Below are 27,150 nucleotides of genomic sequence, written 5' to 3' on the forward strand. Positions count from 1 at the left end.
AATTTTTAAGGATTCTAAGGTCTATTTAGTTTTTATATATCAGGTTTTGCAATTGTCGGGAAAACTGGGGAAGCAGGGATTTTTAACTAAGTGGTGACTCCGAATCCATAAGTCATTTCTTAGGGTAATATAGCTCACTTTACAATCATCTATGATCGTTGGGTCAGCTTTTTGTGGATGGGAAAAAATAAAGGCTTGTTTGACTTGGGTAAATATCCCACCACACGTTCACTTGAGAATTTATTGAGTGTTTTTTATTCTCTTCAAAAGCTTTGGATCCATTGGTGATTTACATCTTTAACATGTTTCAAACATGCAAATACATTTTTTATGCATGTGTGGAGGAAATCTCTTTCTTATAAAATTCCAACTGGTTAGGGTTGAACTAGTGGAATTTCCCAAACTTGGACAACAAAACTTTTGTATTCATTTGTGGTGTGTGAATAAATTTTCATTTTGTTGTGATCTATTTGCCTTTTTGGTTTACGAGATGAAGGGAAAACGAAAACACAAAGTTTTGATTTATGAAAAAAGTGTACATCTAAAATGAAAATGCACAGTGCACAAATGTAGAGCGAGATAATTCCAAAGAGTTTCTGTAATTGTTAGGGATTCTAGGGTCTTTTTAGTTTTTACATATCAGGTTCTGCAATCGTCAGGAAAAAGGGGGAAGCAGGGATTTTTAATTGAGTGTTGACTCCCAATCCATAAGTCATTTCTTATGGTAATATAGCCCGTTACGCATGATAAATCACTTTACAATCATCTACGATCATTGGGTCAGCTTTTTGTACATGGCAAAATAATGGCTCGTTTGACTCGGGTAAATATTCCACCACACGTTCAGTTGAGAATTTAATGGGCGTTTGTTATTCTCTTCAAAAGCTTTGGATCCATAGGTTATTTGCATCTTTAACATGTTTAAAACATGCATATCCATTTTTAAAGCATGTGTGGAGGAAATCTTTTTCTTATAAAATTCCAAGCTGTTAGGTTTGAATTAGTGGAATTTCCCAAACTTGGACAACAAAACTTTTGTGTTCATTTGTGGTGTGTGAATAAATTTTCTTTACTTACATTTTTTATTGTTTTAAATTTTTTAACACCAAAATTTTCATTTTCTTGTGGTCTATTTGCCTTTTTTGTTTATGAGACGAAGGGAGAGCAAAAACTCAAAGTTTTGTTTTAAGAAAAAAGAGTAGATCTAGAATGGAAATCCACAATGCACAAATGTAGAGAAAGATAATTCCGAAGAGTTTCTGTAATTTTTAGGGATTATAAACGCTTCTTTGTTTTTATATATCATGTTTTGCAATCGACGGGAAAAAGGGGGAGGCAGGGATTTTTAACTGAGTCTTGACTCCCAATCCATAAGTCTTTTCTTAGGGTAATATAGCCCGGTACACATGATAAATCACTTTACAATCATCAATGATAGTTGGGTTTGCTTTTTGTAGATGGGCAAAATAATGCCTTGTTTGACTCGAGTAAATATCCCACCGCACGTTCACTTGAGAATTTAATGAGCGTTTGTTATTCTCTTCAAAAGAATTGGATCCGTAGGTGATTTGCATCTTTAACATGTTTAAAACATGCATATCCATTTTTAAAGCATGTGTGGAGGAAATATATTTCTTATAAAATTCCAAGCTGTTAGGGTTGCACTAGTGGAATTTCCAAAACTTGGACAACAAAACTTTTGTGTTAATTTGTGGTGTGAGAATAAATTTTGTTTATCTAGATATTTCATTGTTTGAAGTTTTTTAACTCAAAAATTTTCGTTTTGTTGTGATCTATTTGCCTTTTTTGTTTACGGGATGAAGGGAGAGCGAAAACTCAAAGTTTTGATTTATGAAAAAAGTGTACATCTAAAATGAAAACGCACAGTGCACAAATGTGGAGCGAGATAATTCCAAAGCGTATGTGTAATTTTTAAGGATTCTATGGTCTATTTAGTTTTTATATATCAGGTTTTGCAATCGTCAGGAAAAAGGGGGAAGCTGGGATTTTTAATTGAGTGTTGACTCCCTATCCATAACTCATTTCTTAGGGTAATATAGCCCGTTACGCATGATAAATCACTTTACAATCATCTATGATCGTTGGGTCAGCTTTTTGGAGATGGGCAAAATATTGGCTTGTTTGGCTCGGGTAAATATCCACCTCACGTTCACTTGAGAATTTAATGAGCATTTTCTATTCTCTTCAGAACCTTTGGATCCATAGGTGATTTGCATCTTTAACTTGTTTCAAACATGCAAATCCATTTTTTAAGCATGTGTGGAGGAAATCTCTTTCTTATAAAATTCCAAGCTGTTAGGGTTAAACTAGTGGAATTTCCCAAAATTTGACAACAAAACTTTTGTATTCATTTGTGGTGTGTGAATTAAATTTTCTTTACTTACATTTGTTATTTTTTTAAATTTTTTTCCATACATGAACTCTAAAATTTTCATTTTGTTGTGATCTAATTGCCTTTTTGGTTTACGGGATGAAGGGAGAGCGAAAACACAAAGTTTTGATTTATGAAAAAAGTGTACATCTAAAATGAAAATGCACAGTGCACAAATGTAGAGCGAGATAATTCCAAAGAGTTTCTGTAATTTTTAGGGATTCTAAGGTCTTTTTAGTTTTTACATATCAGGTTCTTCAATCGTCAGGAAAAAGGGGGAACCAGGGATTTTTAATTGAGTGTTGACTCCCAATCCATAAGTCATTTCTTAGGGTAATATAGCCCGTTACGCATGATAAATCACTTTACAATCATCTACGATCGTCGGGTCAGCATTTTGTAGATGGGCAAAATAATGGCTTGTTTGACTCGGGTAAATATCCCACCGCACGTTCACTTGAGAATTTAATGACCGTTTGTTATTCTCTTCAAAAGCATTGGATCCATAAGTGATTTGCATCTTTAACATGTTTCAAACATGCAAATCCTTTTTTTAAGCATGTGTGGAGGAAATCATTTTCTTATAAAATTCCAAGCTGTTAGGGTTGAACTAGTGGAATTTCCCAAACTTGAACAACAAAACTGTTATATTAATTTGTGGTATGTGAATAAATTTTCTTTACTTAAATTTTTTATTGTTTTAAATTTTTTTCCGTACTTGACCTCTAAAATTTTCATTTTGTTGTGATCTATTTGCCTTTTTTTTTTATGGGATGAACGGAGAGCGAAAAGTCAAAGTTTTGATTTATGAAAAAAGTGTACATCTAAAAGGAAAATGCACAGTGCACAAATATGGAGCGAGATAATTCCAAAGAGTTTCTGTATTTTTTAGGGATTTTAAGGTCTTTTTAGTTTTTATATATTAGGTTTTGCAATCGTCGGGAAAAAGGGGGAAGCAGGGATTTTTAACTCAGTGTTGACTCCCTGTCCATAAGTCATTTCATAGGGTAATATAGCCCGTTACGCATGATAAATAACTTTACAATCATATATGATCGTTGGGCAAAATAATGGCTTGTATGACTCGGGTAAATATCCACCGCACGTTCACTTGAGAATTTAATGAGCATTTGCTATTCTCTTTAAAAGCTTTGCATCCATAGGTGATTTGCATCTTTAACATGTTTCAAACATGCAAATCCATTTTTTAAGCATGTGTGGAGGAAATCTCTTTCTTATAAAATTCCAAGCTGTTAGGGTTGAACTAGTGGAATTTCCCAAACTTGGACAACAAAACTTTTGTATCCATTTCTGGTGTGTGAATAAATTTTCTTTAGTTCATTTGTTATTGTTTTAAATTTTTTTCTGTACATGCAGTTTAAAATTTTCATTTTGTTGTGATCTATTTGCCTTTTTGGTTTACGGGATGAAGGGAGAGCGAAAACTCAAAGTTTTGATTTATGAAAAATGTGTACATCTAAAAAGAAAATGCACAGTGGAGAAAAGTAGAGCGAGATAATTCCAATGAGTTTCTGTAATTTTTAGGGATTCTAAGGTCTTTTTAGTTTTTATATATCAAGTTTTGCAATCGTCGGGAATAAGGGGGAAGCAGTGATTTTTAACTGAATGTTGACTCCCAATCCATAAGTCATTTCTTATGGTAATATAGCCCGTTACACATGATAAATCACTTTACAATCATCTATGATTGTTGGGTCAGCTTTTTGTAGATGGGCAAAATAATGGCTTGTTTGCTTCGAATGAATATCCCACCGCACATTCACTTGAGAATTTAATGAGCGTTTTTTATTCTCTTCAAAAGCTTTGGATCCATAGGTTATTTGCATCTTTAACATGTTTAAAACATGCATATCCATTTTCAAAACATGTGTGGAGGAAATCACTTTCTTATAAAATTCCAAGCTGTTAGGTCTGAACTAGTGGAATTTCCAAAACTTGGAAAACAAAACTTTTGTCTTCATTTGTGGTGTGTGAATAAATTTTCTTTACTTACATTTTTTATTGTTTTGAATTTTTTAACACCAAAATTTTCATTTTGTTGTGGTCTATTTGCCTTTTTGGTTTACGGGATGAAGGGAGAGCGAAAACTCAAAGTTTTGTTTTAATAAAAAAGAGTACATCTAGAATGAAAATGCACAATGCACAAATGTACAGAGAGATAATTCCAAAGAGTTTCTGTAATTTTTAGGGATTGTAAGCACTTCTTAGTTTTTATATATCAGGTTTTGCAATCGACGGGAAAAAGCCACAGGCAGGGATTTTTAACTGTGTCTTCACTCCCAATCCATAAGTCGTTTCTTAGGGTAATATAGCCCGGTACGCATGATAAATCACTTTACAATCATCTATGATCGTTGGGTCAGCTTTTTGTAGATGGGCAAAATAATGGCTTGTTTGACTCGAGTAAATATCCCACCTCACGTTCACTAGAGAATTTAATGAGCGTTTTTTATTCTCTTCAAAAGCTTTGGATCCATAGGTGATTTGCATCTTTAACATGTTTAAAACATGCATATCCATTTTTAAAGCATGTGTGGAGGAAATCACTTTCTTACAAAATTCCAAGCTTTTAGGTTTGAACGAGTGGAATTTCCGAAACATGGACAACAAAACTTTTGTGTTCATTTGTGGTGTGTGAATAAATTTCATTTACTTACTTTTTTTATTCTTTTAAATTTTTTCACACCAAAATTTTCATTTTGTTGTGATCTATTTGCCTTTTTGGTTTACGGGATGAAGGGAGAGCGAAAACTCAAAGTTTTGATTTATGAAAAAAGTGAACATCTAAAATGAAAATGCACAGTTCAAAAATGTAGAGCGAGATGATTCCAAAGAGTATTTGTAATTTTTAAGGATTCTAAGGTCTATTTAGTTTTTATATATCCGGTTTTGCAATCGTCGGGAAAAAGGGGGAAGCATGGATTTTTTAACTGTGTGTTGACTCCCTATCCATAAGTCATTTCTTAGGTTAGTATAGCCCGTCACGCATGATAAATCACTTTACAATCTTCTATGATCATTGGGTCAGCTTTTTGTACATTTGCAAAATAATGGCTTGTTTGACTCGGGTAAATATGCCACCGCACTTTCACTTGAGAATTTAATGAGCGTTTGTTATTCTCTTGAAAGGCTTTGGATCCATAGGTGATTTGCATCTTTAACATGTTTCAAACATGTAAATCCATTTTTTAAGCATGTGTGGAGGAAATCTCTTTCTTATAAAATTCCAAGATGTTAGGGTTGAATTTGTGGAATTTCCCAAACTTGGACAACAAAACTTTTGTATTCATTTGTGGTGTGTGAATAAATTTTCTTTACTTACATTTGTTATTGTTTTAAATTTTTTAACACCAAAATTTTCATTTTGTTGTGGCCTATTTGCCTTTTTGGTTTACGGGATGAAGGGAGAGCAAAAACTTAAAGTTTTGTTTTAAGAAGAGAATAACAAATGCACAATGCACAAATGTAGAGAGAGATAATTCCAAAGAGTTTCTGTAATTTTTAGGGATTGTAAGCCCTTCTTAGTTTTAATATATCAAGTTTTGCAATCGACGGGAAAAAGGGGGAGGCAGGGATTTTAACCGAGGCTTGACTCCCAATCCATATGTCATTTCTTAGGGTAATATAGCCCGGTACGCATGATAAATCACTTTACAATCATCAATGATCGTTGGGTCAGCTTTTGTAGATGGGCAAAATAATGGCTTGTTTTACTCGAGTAAATATCCTACCGCACGTTCACTTGAGAATTTAATGAGCGTTTGTTATTCTCTTCAAAAGCTTTGGATCCATAGGTGATTTGCATCTTTGTGTGGAGGAAATCTCTTTCTTATAAAATTCCAATCTGTTAGGGTTGAACTAGTGGAATTTCCCAAACTTGGACAACAAAACTTTTGTATTCATTTGTGGTGTGTGAATAACTTTTCTTTACTTAAATTTATTATTCTTTTAAATTTTTCCCGTACATGAACTCTAAAATTTCATTTTTTTGTGATCTATTTGCCTTTTTGGTTTACGGGATGAAGGGAGAGCGAAAACACAAAGTTTTGACTTATGAAAAAAGTGTACATCTAAAATGAAAATGCACAGTGCACAAATGTAGAGCGAGATAATTCCAAAGTGCTTTGTAATTTTTTGGGATTCTAAGGTCTTTTTAGTTTTTATATATCAGGTTTTGCAATCGTCAGGAAAAAGGGGGAAGCAGGGATTTTTAACTGAATGTTGACTCCCAATTCATAAGTCATTTCTTAGGCTAATATTGCCCGTTACGCAAGATAAATCACTTTACAATCATCTGTGATCGTTGGGTCAGGTTTTTGTAGATGGGAAAAATAATGGCTTGTTTGACTCCGGTAAATATCCCACCCCACGTTCACTTGAGAATTTAATGAGAGTTTGTTTTTCTCTTCAAAAGCATTAGATCCATAAGTGATTTGCATCTTTAACATGTTTAAAACATGAAAATCCATTTTTTAAGCATGTGTGGAGGAAATCTCTTTTTTATAAAATTCCAAACTGTTAGGGTTGAACTAGTGGAATTTTCCAAACTTGAACAAAAAAACTTTTGTATTCATTTATGGTGAGTGAATAAATTTTCCTTACTTATATTTTTTATTGTTTTAAAATTTTTTCCGTACATGAAATCTAAAATTTTCTTTTTGTTGTGATCAATTTGCCTTTTTGGTTTACGGGATGAAGGGAGAGCGAAAACTCAAAGTTTTGATTTATGAAAAAAGTGTACATCTAAAATGAAAATGCACAGTGCACAAATTAGACCAAGATATTTCCAAAGAGTTTCTGTAATTTTTAGAGATTTTAAGGTCTTTTTAGTTTTTATATATCAGGTTTTGCAATCGTCGGGAAAGAGGGGGAAGCAGGGATTTTTAACTGAGTGTTGACTCCCTATCCATAAGTCATTTCTTAGGGTAATATAGCCCATTACACATGATAAATCACTTTACAATCATATATGATGGTTGGGTCAGCTTTTTGTAGATGGGCAAAATAATGGCTTGTTTGACTCGGGTAAATATCCACCGCACGTTCACTTGAGAATTTAATGTGCATTATCTATTCTCTTCAAAAGCTTTGGATCCATAGGTGATTTGAATCTTTAACATGTTCCAAACATGCAAATCCATGTTTTTAAGCATGTGTGGAAATCTCTTTCTTATAAAATTCCAAGCTGTTAGGGTTGAACTAGGGGAATTTTCCAAACTTGAACAACAAAACTTTTGTATTCATTTGTAGTGTGTGAATAAATTTTCTTTAGATATATTTTCTATTGTTTTAAATTTTTTTCCATACATGAACTCTAAAATTTTCATTTTGTTTTGATCTATTTGCCTTTTTGGTTTACGGAAGAAGGGAGAACGAAAACTCAAAGTTTTGATTTATGAAAAAAGTGTACATCTAAAATGAAAATGCATAGTGCACAAATTAGAGCGAGATAATTCCAAAGATTTTATGTAATTTTTAGGGATTTTAAGGTTTTTTTAGTTTTTATATATCTAGTTTTGCAATCGTCGGGAAAAAGGGGGAAGCAGGGATTTTTAACTGAGTGTTGACTCCCCATCCATAAGTCATTTCTTAGGGTAATATAGCCCGTTACGCATGATAAATCACTTTACAATCATATATGATCGTTGGGTCAGCTTTTTGTAGATGGGCAAAATAATGGCTTGTTTGACTCTGGTAAATATCCATCGCAGGTTCACTTGAGAATTTAATGAGCATTTTCTATTTTCTTCAAAAGCTTTGGATCCATAGGTGATTTGCATCTTTAACATGTTTCAAACTTGCAAATCCATTTTTTAAGCATGTGTGGAGGATATCTCTTTCTTATAAAATTCCAAGCTGTTAGGGTTGAACTAGTGGAATTTCCCAAACTTGGACAACAAAAGTTTTTTATTCATTTGTGGTGTCTGAATAAATTTTCTTTACTTACATTTTTTATTGTTTTAAATTTTTTTGCGTACATGAAATCTAAAATTTTCATTTTGTTGTGATCTATTTGCGTTTTTGCTTTACGGGATGAAGGGAGAGCGAAAACTCAAAATTTTGATTTATGAAAAAAGTGTACATCTAAAATGAAAATGCACAATGTACAAAAGTAGAGCGAGATAATTCCATCGAGTTTCTGTAATTTTTAGGGACTCAAAGGTCTTTTTAGTTTTTATATATCAGGTTTTGCAATCGTCGGGAAAAAGGGGGAAGCAGTGATTTTTAACTGAGTGTTGACTCCCAATCCATAAGTCATTTCTTAGGGTTATATAGCCCGTTACGCATGATAAATCACTTTACAATCATCTATGATCGTTGGGTCACCTTTTTGTCGATGGGAAAAATAATGGCTTGTTTGACTCGAGTAAATATCCCACCACACGTTCACTTGAGAATTTAATGAGCGTTTGTTATTCTCTTCAAAAGCTTTGGATCCATAGGAGATTTGCATCTTTAACAAGTTTAAAACATGCATATCTATTTTTAAAGCATGTGTGCAGGAAATCTCTTTCTTACAAAATACCAAGCTGTTAGGTTTGAACTAGTGGAATTTCCCAAACATGGACAACAAAACTTTTGTGTTCATTTGTGGTGTGAGAATAAATTTTCTTTACTTACATTTTTTACTGTTTTAAATTTTTTAACACCAAAATTTTCATTTTGTTGAGCTCTATTTGCCTTTTTGGTTTACGGGACGAAGGGAGAGCGAAAACTCAAAGTTTTGATTTATGAAAAATGTGTACATCTAAAATGAAAATGCACAGTGCACAAATGTAGAACGAGATAATTCAAAAGAGTTTTTGTAATTTTTAAGGATTCTATGGTCTATTTAGCTTTTATATATCAGGTTTTGCAATCGTTGGGAAAAAGGAGGAAGCGGGGATTTTTAACTGTGTGTTGACTCCCTATCCATAAGTCATTTCTTAGAGTAATATAGCCCGTTACGCATGATAAATCTCTTTACAATCATCTATGATCATTGGGTCAGCTTTTTGTAGATGGGCAAAATAATGGCTAGTTTGACTTGGGTAAATATCCACCGCACGTTCACTTGAGAATTTAAGGAGCATTTGTTATTCTCTTCAAAAGCTTTGGATCCATAGGTGATTTGCATCTTTAACATGTTTCAGACATGCAAATCCATTTTTTAAGCATGTCTGGAGGAAATCTTTTTCATATAAAATTCCACGCTGTTAGGGTTAAACTAGGGGAATTTCCCAAACATGTACCACAAAACTTTTGTATTCATTTGTGGTGTGTGAATAATTTTTCTCTACTTACATTTGTTATTGTTTTAAATTTTTTCCGTACATGAACTCTAAAATTTTCATTTTGTTGTGATCTATTTACCTTTTTGCTTTACAGGATGAATGGAGAGTGAAAACTCAAAGTTTTGATTTATGAAAAAAGTGTATATCTAAAATGAAAATGCATAGTGTACAAAAGTAGAGCGAGATAATTCCAAAGAGTTTCAGTAATTTTTAGGGACTCTAAGGTCTTTTTAGTTTTTATATATCAGGTTTTACAATCGTCGAAAAAAAGGGGGAAGCAGTCATTTTTAACTGAGTGTTGACTCCCAATCCATAAGTCATTTCTTAGGGTAATATAGCCCGTTACGCATGATAAATCACTTTACAATCATCTATGATCGTTGGGTCAGCTTTTTGTAGATGGGAAAAATAATGGCTTGTTTGACTCGAGTAAATATCCCACTGCACGTTCACTTGAGGATTTAATGAGCGTTTGTTATTCTCTTCAAAAGCTTTGGATCCATAGGTGATTTTAATCTTTAACATGTTTAAAACATGCATATCCCTTTTTAAAGCATGTGTGGAGGAAATCTCTTTCTTATAAAATTCGAAGCTGTTAGGTTTGAACTAGTGGAATTTCCCAAACTTGGAAAACAAAACTTTTGTGTTCATTTGTGGTGTGTGAATAAATTTTTTACTTACATTTTTTTTTGTTTTAAATTTTTTAACACCAAAATTTTCATTTTGGTGTGGTCTATTTGCCTTTTTGGTTTACGGGATGAAGGGAGAGCGAAAACTGAAAGTTTTGTTTTAAGAAAAAAGAGTACATCTAGAATGGAAATGCACAATGCACAAAGGTAGAGAGAGATAATTCTAAAAAGTTTCTGTAATTTTTAGGGATTGTAAGCTCTTCTTAGTTTTTATATATCAGGTTTTGCAATCGACAGGAAAAAGCGGGAGGAAGGGATATTTAACTGAGTCTTGATTCCCAATCCATAAGTCATTTCTCAGGGTAATATAGCCCGTTACGCATGATAAATCACTTTACAATCATCTATGATCGTTGGGTCAGCTTTTTCTAGATGGGCAAAATAATGGCTTGTTTGACTCGAGTAACTATCCCACCGCACGTTCAGTTGAGAATTTAATGAGCGTTTGTTATTCTCTTCAAAAGCTTTGGATCCATAGGAGATTTGCATCTTTAACATGTTTAAAACATGCATATCCATTTTTAAAGCATGTGTGGTGGAAATCTCTTTCTTACAAAATTCCAAGCTGTTAGGTTTGAACTAGTGGAATTTCCCAAACATGGACAACAAAACTTTTGTGTTCATTTGTGGTGTGAGAATAAATTTTCTTTACTTACATTTTTTACCGTTTTAAATTTTTTAACACCAAAATTTTCATTTTTTTGTGATCTATTTGCCTTTTTATTTTACGGGACGAAGGGAGAGCGAAAACTTAAAGTTTTGATTTATGAAAAAAGTGTACATCTAAAATGAAAATGCACAGTGCAAAAATGTAGAACGAGATAATTCCAAAGAGTTTTTTTAATTTTTCAGGATTCTATGGTCTATTTAGTTTTTATATATCATGTTTTGCAATCGTTGGGAAAAAGGAGGAAGCAGGGATTTTTAACTGTGTGTTGACTCCCTATCCATAAGTCATTTCTTAGGGTAAGATAGCCCGTTATGCATGATAAATCACTTTACAATCATCTATGATTGTTGGGTCAACTTTTTGTAGACGGGCAAAATAATGGCTTGTTTGACTCAGGTAAATATCCACCGCACGTTCACTTGAGAATTTATTGAGCATTTGCTATTCTCTTCAAAAGCTTTGGATCCATAGGTGATTTGCATCCCTAACATGTTTCAGACATGCAAATCCATTTTTTAAGCATGTCTGGAGGAAATCTCTTTCTCATAAAATTCCAAGCTGTTAGGGTTGAACAAGTTGAATTTCCCAAACATGTACCACAAAACTTTTGTATTCATTTGTGATGTGTGAATAAATTTACTTTACTTACATTTGTTATTGTTTTAAATTTTTTTCCGTACATGAACTCTAAAATTTTCTTTTTGTTGTGATCTATTTGCCTTTTTGGTTTACGGGATGACGGGAGAGCGAAAACTCAAAGTTTTGATTTATGAAAAAAGTGTACATCTAAAATGAAAATGCACAGTGTGCAAAAGTAGAGCGAGATAATTCCAAAGAGTTTATGTAATTTTTGGAGATTCTAAGGTCTTTTTAGTTTTTATATATCAGGTTTTGCATTCGCCAGGAAAAAGGGGGAAGCAGTGATTTTTAACTGAGTGTTGACTCCCTATCCATATGTCATTTCTTAGGGTAATATAGCCCGATACGCATGATAAATCACTTTACAATCATCTATGATCGTTGGGTCATTTTTTTGTAGATGGGAAAAATAATGGCTTGTTTGACTCGAGTAAATATCCCACCGCACGTTCACTTGAGAATTTAATGAGCGTTTTTTATTCTCTTCAAAAGCTTTGGATCCATAGGTGATTTGCATCTTTAACATGTTTAAAACAGGCATATCCATTTTTGAAGCATGTGTGGAGGAAATCTCTTTCTTATAAAATTCCAAGCTGTTAGGTTTGAATTAGTGGAATTTCCGAAACTTGTACAACAAAACTTTTGTGTTCATTTGTGCAGTGTGAATAAATTTTCTTTACTTACATTTTTTATTGTTTTACATTTTTTAACACCAAAATTTTCATTTCGTTGTGGTGTATTTTCCTTTTAGGTTTACGGGATGAAGGGAGAGCGAAAAGTCAAAGTTTTGTTTTAAGAAAAAAGAGTACATCTAGAATGGAAATGCACAATGCACAAATGTAGAGAGAGATAATTCCAAAGAGTTTCTATAATTTTTAGGGATTGAAAGCTCTTCTTAGTTTTTATATATCAAGTTTTGCAATCGACGGGAAAAAGGGAGAGGCAGGGATTTTTAACTGATTCTTGACTCCCAATCCATAAGTCATTTCTTAGGGTAATATAGTCCGTTACGCATGACAAATCACTTTACAATCATCTATGATCGTTGGGTCAGGTTTTTGTAGATGGGCAAAATAATGGCTTGTTTGACTCGGGTAAATATCCACCGCACGTTCACTTGAGAATTTAATGTGCATTTGCTATTCTCTTCAAAAGCTTTGGATCCATAGGTGATTTGCATCTTTAACATGTTTAAAACAGGCATATCCATTTTTGAAGCATGTGTGGAGGAAATCTCTTTCTTATAAAATTCCAAGCTGTTAGGTTTGAATTAGTGGAATTTCTGAAACTTGTACAACAAAACTTTTGTGTTCATTTATGCTGTGTGAATAAATTTTCTTTACTTAAATTTTTTATTGTTTTACATTTTTTAACACCAAAATTTTCATTTTGTTGTGGTGTATTTTCCTTTTAGGTTTACGGGATGAAGGGAGAGCGAAAAGTCAAAGTTTTGTTTTAAGAAAAAAGAGTACATCTAGAATGGAAATGCACACTTCACAAATGTAGAGAGAGATAATTCCAAAGAGTTTCTATAATTTTTAGGGATTGAAAGCTCTTCTTAGTTTTTATATGTCAGGTTTTGCAATCGTCGGGAAAAAGTGGGAAACAGGGATTTTTAACTGAGTGTTGACTCCCTATCCATAAGTCAATTCTTAGGGTAATATAGCCCGTTATGCATGATAAATCACTTTACAATCATATATGTTCGTTGGGTCAGCTTTTAGTAGATGGGCAAAATAATGGCTTGTTTGACTCGGGTAAATATCCACCGCACGTTCACTTGAGAATTTAATGTGCAATTGCTATTCTCTTCAAAATCTTTGGATCCATAGGTGATTTGCATCTTTAAAATGTTTCAAACATGCAAATCCATTTTTAAGCATGTGTGGAGGAAATCTCTTTCTTATAAAATTCTAAGCTGTTAGGGTTGAACTAGTGGAATTTCCCAAACTTGGAAAACAAAACTTTTGTATTCATTTGTGGTGTGTGAATAAATTTTCTTTACTTAAATTTGTTATTGTTTTAAATTTTTTTCCTTACATGGACTCTAAAATTTTCACTTTGTTGTGATCTATTTGCCTTTTTGCTTTACGGGATGAAGGGAGAGCTAAAAGTCAAAGTTTTGATTTATGAAAAAAGTGTACATTTAAATGAAAATGCACAGTGTAAAAAAGTAGAGCGAGATAATTCCATAGAGTTTTTGTCATTTTTAGGGATTCTAATATGTTTTTAGTTTTTATATATCAGGTTTTGCAATCGTCGGGAAAAAGGGGGAAGCTGTGATTTTTAACTGAGTGTTGACTCCCAATCCATATGTGATTTCTTAGGGTAATATAGCCCTTTACACATGATAAATCACTTTACAATCATCTATGATAGTTGGGTCAGCTTTTTGTAGATGGGAAATATACTGGCTTGTTTGACTTGAGTAAATATCCCACCACACGTTTACTTGAGAATTTAATGAGCGTTTGTTATTCTCTTCAAAATCTTTGGATCCATAGGTGATTTTCATCTTTAACATATTTAAAACATGCATATCCATTTTTAAAGCATGTGTGGAGGAAATCTCTTTCTTATAAAATTCTAAGCTGTTAGGTTTGAACTGGTGGAATTTCCCAAACTTGGAAAACAAAACTTTTGTGTTCATTTGTGGTGTGTGAATAAATTTTCTTTACTTACATTTTTTTTTGTTTTAAATTTTTTAACCCCAAAATTTTCATTTTGTTGTGGTCTATTTGCCTTTTTGGTTTACGGGATGAAGGGAGAGCGAAAACTCATAGTTTTCTTTTAAGAAAAAAGAGTACATCTAGAATGGAAATGCACAATGCACAAATATAGTGAGAGATAATTCCAAAGAGTTTCTGTAATTTTTAGGGATTGTAAGCTCTTCTTAGTTTTTATATATTAGGTTTTGCAATCGACGGGAAAAAGCGGGAGGCAGGGATTTTTAACTGAGTCTTGACTCCCAATCCATAAGTCATTTCTTAGGGTAATATAGCCTGGTACGCATGATAAATCACTTTACAATCATCTATGATCGTTGGGTTAGCTTTTTGTAGATGGGCAAAATAAAGTCTTGTTTCACTCGAGTAAATATACCACCGCACGTTCACCTGAGAATTTAATGAGCGTTTGTTATTCTCTTCAAAAGCTTTGGATCCATAGGTGATTTGCATCTTTAACATGTTTAAAACATGCATATCCATTTTTCAAGCATGTGTGGAGGAAATCTCTTTCTTAAAAAATTCCTAGCTATTAGGGTTGAAATAGTGGAATTTCCGAAATTTGGACAACAAAACTTTTGTATTCGTATGTGGTGTGTGAATAAATTTTCTTTACTTAAAATTGTTATTGTTTTAATTTTTTTTCGTACTTGAACTCTAAAATTTTAATTTTGTTGTGATCTATTTGCCTTGTTAGTTTACGAGATGAAGGGAGGGCAAAAACTCAAAGTTTTGATTGATGAAAAAAGTGTTCATCTAAAATGAAAATGCATAGTGAACAAATGTATAGCGAGATACTTCCAAAGAGTTTCAGTAATTTTTAGGGATTTTTAGATCTTTTTAGTTTTTATATATCAGGTTTTGCAAATGTCAGGAAAAAGGGGGAAACAGGGATTTTGAATTGAGTGTTGACTCCAAATCCATATGTCATTTCTTAGGGTAATATAGCCCGTTACACATGATAAATCACTTTACAATCATCAATGATCGTTGGGTCTGCTTTTTGTAGAGTTGCAAAATAATGGCTTGTTTGACTCAGGTGAATATCCCACCGCATGTTCACTTGAGAATTTAATGAGCGTTTCTTATTCTCTTCAAAAGCTTTGGATCCATAGGTGATTTTCATCTTTAACATGTTTCAAACATACAAATCCATTTTTTAAGCATGTGTGCAGGAACTCTCTTTCTTATAAAATCCAAGTTGTTGGGGTTGAACTAGTGGAATTTCCCAAACTTAGACAACAAAACCTTTGTATTCATTTATGGTGTGTGAATAGATTTTATTTACTTACATTTTTTATTGTTTTAAATTTTTTTCCGTACATCAACTCTAAGATTTTCATTTAGTTGTGATCTATTTGCCTTTTATGTTTACGGGATGAAGGGAGAGTGAAAACTCAAAGTTTTGATTGATGAAAAAAGTGTACATCTAAAATGAAAATGCACAGTGCACAAATGTTGAGCTAGATAATTCCAAAGAGTTTCTGTAATTTTTAGGGATTCTAAGGTCATTTTAGTTTTTATATATCAAGTTTTGCAATCATCGGGAAAAAGGGGGAACCAGGGATTTTTAACTGAGTTTTGACTCCAAATCCATAAGTGATTTCTTACGGTAATATAGCCCGTTACGCATGATAAATCACTTTAAAATCATCTATGATCGTTGGGTCAGCTTTTTGTAGATGGGCAAAATAATGGCTTGTTCGACTCGGGTAAATATCCCACCGTACGTTCACTTGAGAATTTATTGAGCGTTTGTTATTCTCTTCAAAACTTTGGATCCAGAGGTGATTTGCATCTTTAACATCTTTAAAACATGCATATCCATTTTTAAAGCATGTCTGGAGGAAATCTCTTTCTTATAAAATCCAAGTTGTTAGGGTTAAACTAGTGGAATTTCCGAAACTTGGACAACAAAACTTTTGTATTCATTTGTGGTACGTGAATTAATTTTCCTTACTTATATTTGTTATTTTTTAAAATTTTTTTTCCTTACATGAACTCTAAAATTTTCATTTTGTAATGATCAATTTGCCTTTTTGGTTTACGGGATGAAGGGAGGGCAAAAAACTCAAAGTTTTGATTTATGAAAAAAGTGTACATCTAAAATGAAAATGCACAGTGCACAAATGTAGAGTGAGATAATTCCAAGGAGTTTCTGTAATTTTTATCGATTTTAAGGTGTTTTTAGTTTTTATATATTAGGTTTTGCAATCATCGGGAAAAGGGGGAAGCAGGGATTTTTAGCTGAGTGTTGACTTCCAATCCATAAGTCATTTCTTAGGGTAATACAGCCCATTACGCATGATAAATCTCTTTACAATCATCTATGATCGTTGGGTCAGCTTTTTGTAGATGGGCAAAATAATGGCTTGTTTGACTCCGGTAAATATCCCACCGCACGTTCACTTGAGAAGTTAATGAGCGTTTGTTATTCTCTTCAAAAGTTTTGGATCCTTAAGTCATTTGCATCTTAAACATGTTTAAAACATGCATATCCATTTTTAAAGTATGTGTTGAGGAAATCTCTTTCTTATAAAATTTCAAGCTGGTAGGGTTTAACTAGTGGAATTTCCCAAACTAGGAGAACAAAACTTTTGTGTTCATTTTTGGTGTGGGAATAAATTTTCATTACTTACATTTGTTATTGTTTTAAATTTTTTCCATACTTCAACCCCAAAATTTTCATTTTGATGTGATCTGTTTGTCTTTTGGTTTACGGGATGAAGGGAGAGCGAAAACTCAAAGATTTGTTTTAAGAAAAAAAAGTCCATGTAGAATGGAAATGCACAATGCACAAATGTAGAGATAGATAATTCCAAAGAGTTTCTGTAATTTTTAGGGATTGTAAGCACTTCTTAGTTTTTACATATCAGGTTTTGCAATCGTCAGGAAAAAGGGGGAGGCAGGGATTTTTAACTGAGTCTTGACTCCCAATCCATAAGTCATTTCTTACAGTAATCTAGCCCATTACGCATGATAAATCACTTTACAATCATCTATGATCGTTGGGTCAGATTTTTGTAGATGGGCAAAATAATGGCTTGTTTGCCTCGGGTAAATATCCCACCGCATGTTCACTTGAGAATTTAATGACTGTTTTTTATTCTCTTCAAAAGCTTTGGATCCATATTTGATTTGCATCTTTAACATGTTTCAAACATGCAAATCCATTTTTTAAGCATGGGTAGAGGAAATCTCTTTTTATAAAATTCCAAGCTGTTAGGGTTGAACTAGTGGAATATCCCAAACTTGGACAACAAAACTTTTGTATTAATTTTTGGTGAGTGAACACATTTTCTTTACTTACATTTGTTATTTTTTTAAATTTTTTCCGTACATGAACTCAAAAATTTTCATTTTGTTCTGATCTTTTTGCCTTTTCGGTTTATGGGATGAAGGGAGAGCGAAAACTCAAAGTTTTGATTTCTGAAAAAAGTGTACATCTAAAATGAAAATGCACAGAGCACAAATGTAGAGCGAGATGATTCCAAAGAGTTTATGAAATTTTTAGGTATTCTAATGTCTTTGTAGTTTTTATATATAAGGTTTTGCAATCGTTGGGAAAAAGGGGGAAGCTGGGACTTTTAATTGAGTGTTGACTCCCAATCCATAAGTCATTTCTTAGGGTAATATAGCCCATTACACGTGGTAAATCTCTTTAAAATCATCTATGATCATTGGGTCAGCTTTTTATAGATGGGCAAAATAATGGCTTGTTCGACTAGGGTAAATATCCCATTGCTAGTTCACTTGAGAATTTAATGAGAGTTTGTTATTCTCTTCAAGAGCTTTGGATCCATAGGTGATTTGCATATTTAACATGTTTAAAGCTTGCATATCCATTTTTAAAGCATGTATGGAGGAAATATCTTTCTAATAAAATTCCAAGCAGGTAGGGTTAAACTAGTGGAATTTCCCAAACTTGGACAACAAAACTTTGGTGTTCATTTGTGGTGTGTGAATAAATTTTCTTTACTTACATTTGTTATATTTTAAATTTTTTTCCGTACATGAACTCCAAAATTTTTATTTTGTTGTGATCTATTTGCCTTTTTGGTTTACGGGATGAAGGGAGAGCGAAAACTATAAGTTTTGCTTTAACAAAAAAAGTACATATAGAATGGAAATGCACAATGCACAAATGTAGAGAGAGATAATTCCAGAGAGTTTCTATAATTTTTAGGAATTGTAAACTCTTCTTAGTTTTTATATATCAGGTTTTGCAATCGTCGGGAAAATGCGGGAGGCAGGGATTTTTAATTGAGTCTTGACTCCCAATCCATAAGTCATTTCTAAGGGTAATATAGCCCGTTACACATGATAAATCACTTTACAATCATCTATGATCGTTGGGTAAGCTTTTTGTAGATGGGCAAAATAATGGCTTGCTTGACTCGGGTGAATATCCCACGGCACGTTCACTTGAAAATTTAATGAGCGTTTGTTTTTCTCTTCAAAAGCTTTGGATCCATAGGTGATTTGCATCTGTAACATGTTTCAAACATGCAAATCCATTTTTTAAGCATGTGTGGAGGAAATCTCTTTCTTATAAAATTCCAAGCTGTTAGGGTTGAACTAGTGGAATTTCCCAAACTTGGACAACAAAAATTTTGTGTTAATTTGTGGTCTGTGAATAAATTTTCTTTACTTACATTTGTTATTGTTTTAAAAAATTTCCTCCAAAATTTTCATTTTGTTGTGATCTATTTGCCTTTTTGGTTTACGGGATGATGGGAGAGCGAAAACTCAAAGTTTTTTTTTAAGAAAAAAGAGTACATCTAGAATGGAAATGTACAATGCTCAAATGTAGTGAGAGATAATTCCAAAGAGTTCCTGTAATTTTTAGGGAGTGTAAGCTCTTCTTAGTTTTTATATATCAGGTTTTGCAATCGTCGGGAAAAAGGGGGAGGCAGGGATTTTTAACTGAGTCAAGACTCCCAATCCATAAGTTATTTCTTAGGGTAATATAGCACGTTACGCATGATAAATCACTTTACAATCATCTATGATCGGTTGGTCAGCTTTTTGTAGGTGGCCAAAATAATGGCTTGTTTGACTCGGGTATCCCACCGCACGTTCACTTGAGAATTTAATGAGCATTTGTTATTCTCTTCAAAATATTTGGATCCGTAGGTGATTTGCATCTTTAACATGTTTCAAACAAGCAAATCCATTTTTGAGGCATGTGTGGAGGAAAACTGTTTCTTATAAAACTCCAAGATGTTAGGGTTGAACTAGTGGAATTTCCCAAACTTGGACAACAAAACTTTTGTACTCATTTGTGGTGTGTGAATAAATTTTCTTTACATACATTTGTTATTGTTTTATATTTTTTCCGTACATGAACTCTAAAATTTTCATTTTGTTCTGATTTATTTGCCATTGTGGTTTACGGGATGAAAGGAGAGCCAAAACTCAAAGTTTTTATTTATGAAAAAAGTGTACATCTAAAATGAAAATGCACAGTGCACAAATGTAGAGTGAGATAATTCCAAAGAGTTTCTGTAATTTTTAGGGATTCTATTGTCTTTTTAGTTTTTATATATTAGGTTTTGCAATCGTCGGGAAAAAGGGAGAAGCAGGGATTTTTAACTAAGTGTTGACTCCCAAACCATAAGTCACTTCTTTGGGTAATATAGCCCGTTACGCATGATAAATCACTTTACAATCATCTATGATCATTGGGTCAGCTTTTTCTAGATGGGCAAAATAATGGCTTGTTTGACTCGAGTAAATATCCCATCACACGTTCACTTGAGAATTTAATGAGCGCTTGTTATTCTCTTCAAAAGCTTTGGATCCGTAGCTGATTTGCATCTTTAACATGTTTAAAACATGCATATCCATTTTTAAAGCATGTGTGGAGGAAATCTCCTTCTTATGAAATTCCAAGCTGTTAGGGTTGAACTAGTGGAATTTCCCAAACTTGGACAACAAAACTTTTGTGTTCATTTGTGGTGTGTGAATAAATTTTCTTTACTTACAATTGTTATTTTTTTAAATTTTTTTCGTACTTGAACTCAAAATTTTTCATTTTGTTGTGATCTATTTGTCATTTTGGTTTACGGGATAAGGGACAGCGAAAACTCAAAGTTTTGATTTATGAAAAATGCGTACATCTAAAATGAAAATGCACAATGCACAAATGTAGAGCGAGATAATTCCAAAGAGTTTCTGTAATTTTAGGGATTCTAAGGTCTTTTTAGTTTTTATATATAGTGTTTTGCAATCGTCAGGAAAAAAGGGGAAGCAGGGATTTTTAACTGAGTGTCGACTCCCAATCCATAAGTCATTTCTTAGGGTGATATAGCCCATTACCCATGAAAAATCACTTTACAATCATCTATGATCGTTGGGTCAGCTTTTTGTAGATGGGCAAAATAATGGCTTGTTTGACTCCGGTAAAGATCCCACCGCACGTTCACTTGTGAATTTAATGAGCGTTTGTTATTCTCTTCAAAAGCTTTGGATCCATAGGTGATTTGCATCTTTAACATGTTTAAAACATGCATATCCATTTTTAAAGCATGTGTGGAGGAAATCTCTTTCTTATTAATTTCCAAGCTGTTAGGGTTGAACGAGTAGAATTTCCAAAACTTGGACAACTAAACTTTTGTGTTCATTTGTGATGTGTGAATAAATTTTCTTTACCTACTTTTGATATTGTTTTAAATTTTTTAACTCCAAAATTTTCATTTTGTTGTGATCTACTTGCCTGTTTGGTTTACGGGATGAAGGGTGAGCGAAAACTCAAAGTTTTGTTTTCAGAAAAAAGAGTAGATCTAGAATGGAAATGCACAATGCACAAATGCATAGAGAAATAATTCCAAAAAGTTTATGTAATTTTTAGGGATTCTAAGCTCTTCTTTGTTTTTATATATTAGGTTTTGCAATCGTCGGAAAAAAGGGGGAGGCATGGATTTTTAAGTGAGTTTCTACTCCCAATCCATAAGTGATTTCTTACGGTAATACAGCCCGTTACGCATGATAAATCACTTTACAATCATCTATGATCGTTGGGTCAGCTTTTTGTAGATGGGCAAAATAATGGCTTTTTTGACTCGGGTAAAAATCCCACCGCACGTTCACTTGAGAATTTAATGAGCATTTGTTATTCTCTTCAAAAGCCTTGGATCCATAGGTGATTTGCATCTTTAACATGTTTCAAACATCCAGATCCATTTTTTAAGCATGTGTGGAGGAAATCGCTTTCTTATAAAATTCCAAGCTATTAGGGTTGAACTAGTGGAATTTCCCAAACTTGGACAACATAACTTTTGTATTCATTTGTGGTGTGTGAATAAATTTTCTTTACATACATTTATTATTGTTTTAATTTTTTTTCGTACATGAACTCTAAAATTTTCATTTTGTTGTGATCCATTTGCCTTTTTGGTTTACGAGATGAAGGGAGAGCAAAAACTCAAAGTTTTGTTTTATGAAAAAAGTGTACATCTAAAATTAAAATGCACAGTGCACAAATGTAGGGCGAGATAATTAAAAAGGGTTTCTGTAATTTTTTGGGATTCTAAGGTCCTTTTAGTTTTTATATATCAGGTTTTGCAAACGTCAGGAAAAAGGTGGAAGCAGGGATTTTGAACATAGTCTTGACTCCCAATCCATAAGTGATTTCACAGGGTAATATAGCCCGTTACGCACGATAAATCACTTTACAATCATCTATGATCGTTGGGTCAACTTTTTGTAGATGGGCAAAATAATGGCTTGTTTGACTCGGGTAAATATCCCACCGTACGTTCACTTGAGAATTTAATGAGCGTTTGTTATTCTCTTCAAAAGCTTTGGATCAATAGGTGATTTGCATCTTTAACATGTTTAAAACATGCATATCCATTTTTAAAGCATGTGTGGAGGAAATCTCTTTCCTATAAAATTCCAAGCTGTTAGGGTTGAACTAGTTGAATTTTTTTAAATTTTTTCCCATTCATGAACTCTAAAATTTTCATTTAGTTGTGATCTATTTGCCTTTTTGGTTTACGCGATGAAGGGAGAGCGAAAAGTCGAAGTTTTGATTTATGAAAAATGTGTACATCTAAAATGAAAATGCACAGTGCACAAATGTAGAGCGATATAATTCCAAAGAGTTTCTGTAATTTTTAGGGATTCTAAGGTCTTTTTAGTTTTTGTATATCGGGTTTTGCAATCGTCGGGGAAAAGGGGGAAGCAGGGATTTTTAACTGAGTTTTGACTCGCAATCCATAAGTCATTTCTTAGGGTAATATAGCCCGTTAAGCATGATAAATCACTTTACAATCATCTATGATCGTTGAGTCAGCTTTTTGTAGATGGGCAAAATAATTGCTTGTTCGAGTCGAGTAAATATCCCACCGCACATTCACTGGGAATATAAAGTGCGTTTCTTATTCTCTTCAAAAGCTTTGGATCCATAGGTGATTTGCATCTTTAACATGTTTAAAACATGCATATCCATTTTTAAAGCATGTGTGGAAGAAATATCTGTCTTATAAAATCAAAGCTGTTAGGGTTAAACTAGTGGAATTTCCAAAACTTGGACAACAAAACTTTTGTATTCATTTGTGGTGTGTGAATTAATTTCCTTTACTTACATTTGTTATGGTTTTAAATTTTTTTCCATACAAGAACTGTAAAAGTTTCTTTTTGTATTGATCTATTTACCTTTTTGGTTTACGGGATGAAGGGAGAGCGAAAACCCAAAGTTTTGATTTATGAAAAAAGTGTACATCTAAAATGAAAATGCACAATGCACAAATGTAGAGCGAGATAATTCCAATGAGTTTCTGTAATTTTTAGGGATTTTAAGGTCATTTAAGTTTTTATATATCAGGTTTTGCAATCGTCGGGAAAAAGGCAGAAGCAAGGATTTTTAACTGAGTGTTGACTCCCAATCCATAAGTCATTTCTTAGGGTAATATAGCCCATTACGCATGAAAAATCACTTTACAATCATCTATGATCGTTGGGTCAGCTTTTTGTAGATGGGCAAAATAATGGCTTGTTTGACTCGGGTAAATATCCCACCGAACGTTGAATTGAGAATTTAATGGGCATTTTTTATTCTCTTCGAAAGCTTTGGATCCATAGGTGATTTGCTTCTTTAACATGTTTCAAACATGCAAATCCATTTTTTAAGCATGTGTGGAGGAAATCTCTTTCTTATAAAATTGCAAGCTGTTAGGGTTGAACTAGTCGAATTTCCAAAACTTGGACAACAATACGTTTGTGTTCATTTGTGGTGTGTGAATAAATTTTCCTTACTTACTTTTGTTATTGTTTTAAATTTTTTCCTCCAAAATTTTCATTTTGTTGTGATCTATTTGCCTTTTTGGTTTACGGGATGAAGGGAGAGCGAACACTCAAAGTTTTGTTTTAAGAAAAAAGAGTACATCAAGAATGGAAATGCACAATGCACAAATGTAGAGAGAGATAATTCCAAAGAGTTTCTGTAATTTTTAGGGATTTTAAGGTCTTTTTAGTTTTTATATATCAGATTTTGCAATCGTCGGAAAAAAGGGGGAAGCAGTGATTTTTAACTGAGTGTTGACTCCCAATCCATAAGTCATTTCTTAGGGTAATATAGCCCGTTACGCATGATAAATCACTTTACAATCATCTATGATCGTTGGATCAGCTCTTTGTAGATGGGCAAAATAATGGCTTGTTTGACTCGAGTAAATATCCCACTGCACGTTCACTTGAGAATTTAATTAGCGTTTGTTATTCTCTTAAAAAGCTTTGAATCCATAGGTGATTTGCATCTTTAACATGTTTAAAACATGCATATCCATTTTTAAAGCATGTGTGGGGGAAATCTCTTTCTTATAAAACTCCAAGGTGGTAGGGTTGAACTAGTGGAATTTCCCAAACTTGGACAACAAAACTTTTGTGTTCATTTGTGGAGTGTGAATAAATTTTATTTACTTACATTTTTTATTGTTTTAAATTTTTTCCGTACATGAACTCTAAAATTTTCATTTTGTTGTGATCTATTTGCCTTTTTGGTTTACGGGATGAAGGGAGAGCGAAAAGTCAAAGTTTTTATTTATGAAAAAAGTGTACATCTAAAATGAAAATGCATAGTGCACAAATGTAGAGCGATATAATTCCAAAGAGTTTCTATAATTATTAGGGATTCTAAGGTGTTTTTAGTTTCTATATATCAGGTTTTGCAATAGTTGGGAAAAAGGGGGAGGCAGGGATTTTTAACTGAGTCTTGATTCCCAATCAGTAAGTAATTTCTTAGGGTAATATAGCTCGTTACGCATGATAAATAACTTTACAATCATCTATGATCGTTGGGTGTTCTTTATGTAGATGGGCAAAATAATGGCTTCTTTGACTCGGGTAAATATCCCACCGCACGTTCACTTGAGAATTTAACGATCGTTTGTTATTCTCTTCAAAAGCTTTGGATCCATAGGTGATTTGTATCTTTAACATGTTTAAAACATGCATATCCATTTTTAAAGCATGTGTGGAGGAAATCTTTGTCTTATAAAATTCCAATTTTATTGAACTAGTGGAATTTCCCAAACTTGGACAACAAACCTGTTATGTTCATTTGTGGTGTGTGAATAAATTTTCTTTACTTACATTTGTTATTACTTTAAATTTTTTTCGTACTTGAACTCCAAAATTTTCATTTTGTTGTGATCTATTTGCCTTTTCGGTTTACAGGATGAAGGGAGAGCGAAAACTCAATGTTTTGTTTTAAGAAAAAAGAATACATCTTGAAAGGAAATGCATAATGCACAAATGTAGCGAGAGATAATTCTAAGGAGTTTCTGTAATTTTTAGGGATTGTAAGCTCTTCTTAGTTTTTATATATCAGGTTTTGTAATCGTCGGGAAAAAGGGGGAGGCAGGGATTTTTAACTGAGTCTTGACTCCCAATCCATAAGTCATTTCTGAGGGTAATATAGCCCGTTACGCAATATAAATCACTTTACAATCATTTTGGGTCAGCTTTTTCTAGATGGGCAAAATAATGGCTTGTTTGACTCGGGTAAATATCCCACCGCACATTCACTTGAGAATTTAATGAATGTTTGTTATTCTCTTCAAAAGCTTTGGATCCATAGGTGATTTGCATCTTGAACATGTTTAAAACATGCATATCCATTTTTAAAGAATGTGTGGAGGAAATATCTTGCTATTAAAATTCAAAGCTGTTAGGGTTGAACTAGTGGAATTTCCCAAACTTGGACAACAAAAATTTTGTGTTAATTTGTGGTGTGTGAATAAATTTTCTTTACTTACTTTTGTTATTCGTTGTAATTTTTTCCTCCCAAATTTTCATTTTGTTGTGATTTATTTGCCTTTTTGGTTTACTGGATGATGGGAGAGTGAAAACACAAAGTTTTGTTTTAAGAAAACAGAGTACATCTAGAATGGAAATGCACAATGCACAACTGTAGAGAGAGACACTTCCAAAGAGTTTCTGTAATTTTTAGGGATTTTAAGGTCTTTTTAGTATTTATATATCAGGTTTTGCAATCATCGAGAAAATGGGGGAAGCAAGGATTTTTAACTGAGTGTTGACTCCCAATCCATAAGTCATTTATTAGGCTAATAAAGCCCGTTACGCATGATAAATCACTTTACAATCATCTATGATTGTTGGGTCCGCTTTTTGTAGATGGGCAAAAAATTGGCTTGTTTGACTCAGGCAAATATCCCACCGCACATTCACTTGAGAATTGAATGAGCGTTTGTTATTCACTTCAAAAGCTTTGGACCCATAGGTGATTTGCATCTTTAACATGTTTAAAACATGCATATCCATTTTTAAAGCATGGGTGGAGGAAATCCCTTTCTTATAAAATTCCAAGCTGGTAGGGTTAATCTAGTGGAATTTCCCAAACTTGGACAACAAAATTTTGTGTTCATTTGTGGTGTGTGAATAAATTTTCTTTACTTACATTTGTTATTGTTTTAAATTTTTTTCATACTTCAACTCCAAGATTTTTATTTAATTGTGATCTACTTGCCTTTTTGGTTTACGAGATGAAGGGAGAGCGAAAACTCAAAGTTTTGTTTTAAGAAAAAAAAGTACGTCTAGAATGGAAATGCACAATGCACAAATGTAGAGAGAGATAATTCCAAAGAGTTTCTGTAATTTTTGGGGATTGTAAGCTCTTCTTAGTTTTTATATATCATGTTTTGCAATCGTCGGTAAAAAGGGGGAGGCAGGGATTTTTAATTGAGTCTTGACTCCCAATCCGTAAGTCATTTCTTAGGGTAATATAGCCCGTTACGCATGATAAATCACTTTAAAATCATCTATGATCGTTGGGTCAGCTTTTTGTAGATGGGAAAAATAATGGCTTCTTTGACTCGAGTAAATATCCCACCGCACGTTGAATTGAGAATTTAATGAGCGTTTTTTATTCTCTACAAAAGCTTTGGATCCATAGGTGATTTGCATCTTTAACAATATTCAAACATGCAAATCCATTTTTTAAGCATGTGTGGCGGAAATCTCTTTCTTATTAAAACCAAGCTGTTAGGGTTGAACTAGTGGAATTTCCCAAACTTGGACAACAAAACTTTTGTATTCATTTGTGGTGTGTAAATAAATTTTATTTACTTACATTTTTTATTGTTTTAAATTTTTTTCCGTACATGAACTCTAAAATTTTCATTTAGTTGTGATCTATTTGCCTTTTTGGTTTACGGGATGAAGGGAGAGCGAAAAGTCAAATTTTTGATTTATGAAAAAAGTGTACATCTAAAAT

This window comes from Aristolochia californica, unplaced genomic scaffold (assembly GCF_029961685.1).
Source record: "Aristolochia californica isolate CCGP_79_NKW_82.1479 unplaced genomic scaffold, dmAriCali1.0.hap1 SCAF_1, whole genome shotgun sequence".
Lineage (NCBI taxonomy): Eukaryota > Viridiplantae > Streptophyta > Magnoliopsida > Piperales > Aristolochiaceae > Aristolochia > Aristolochia californica.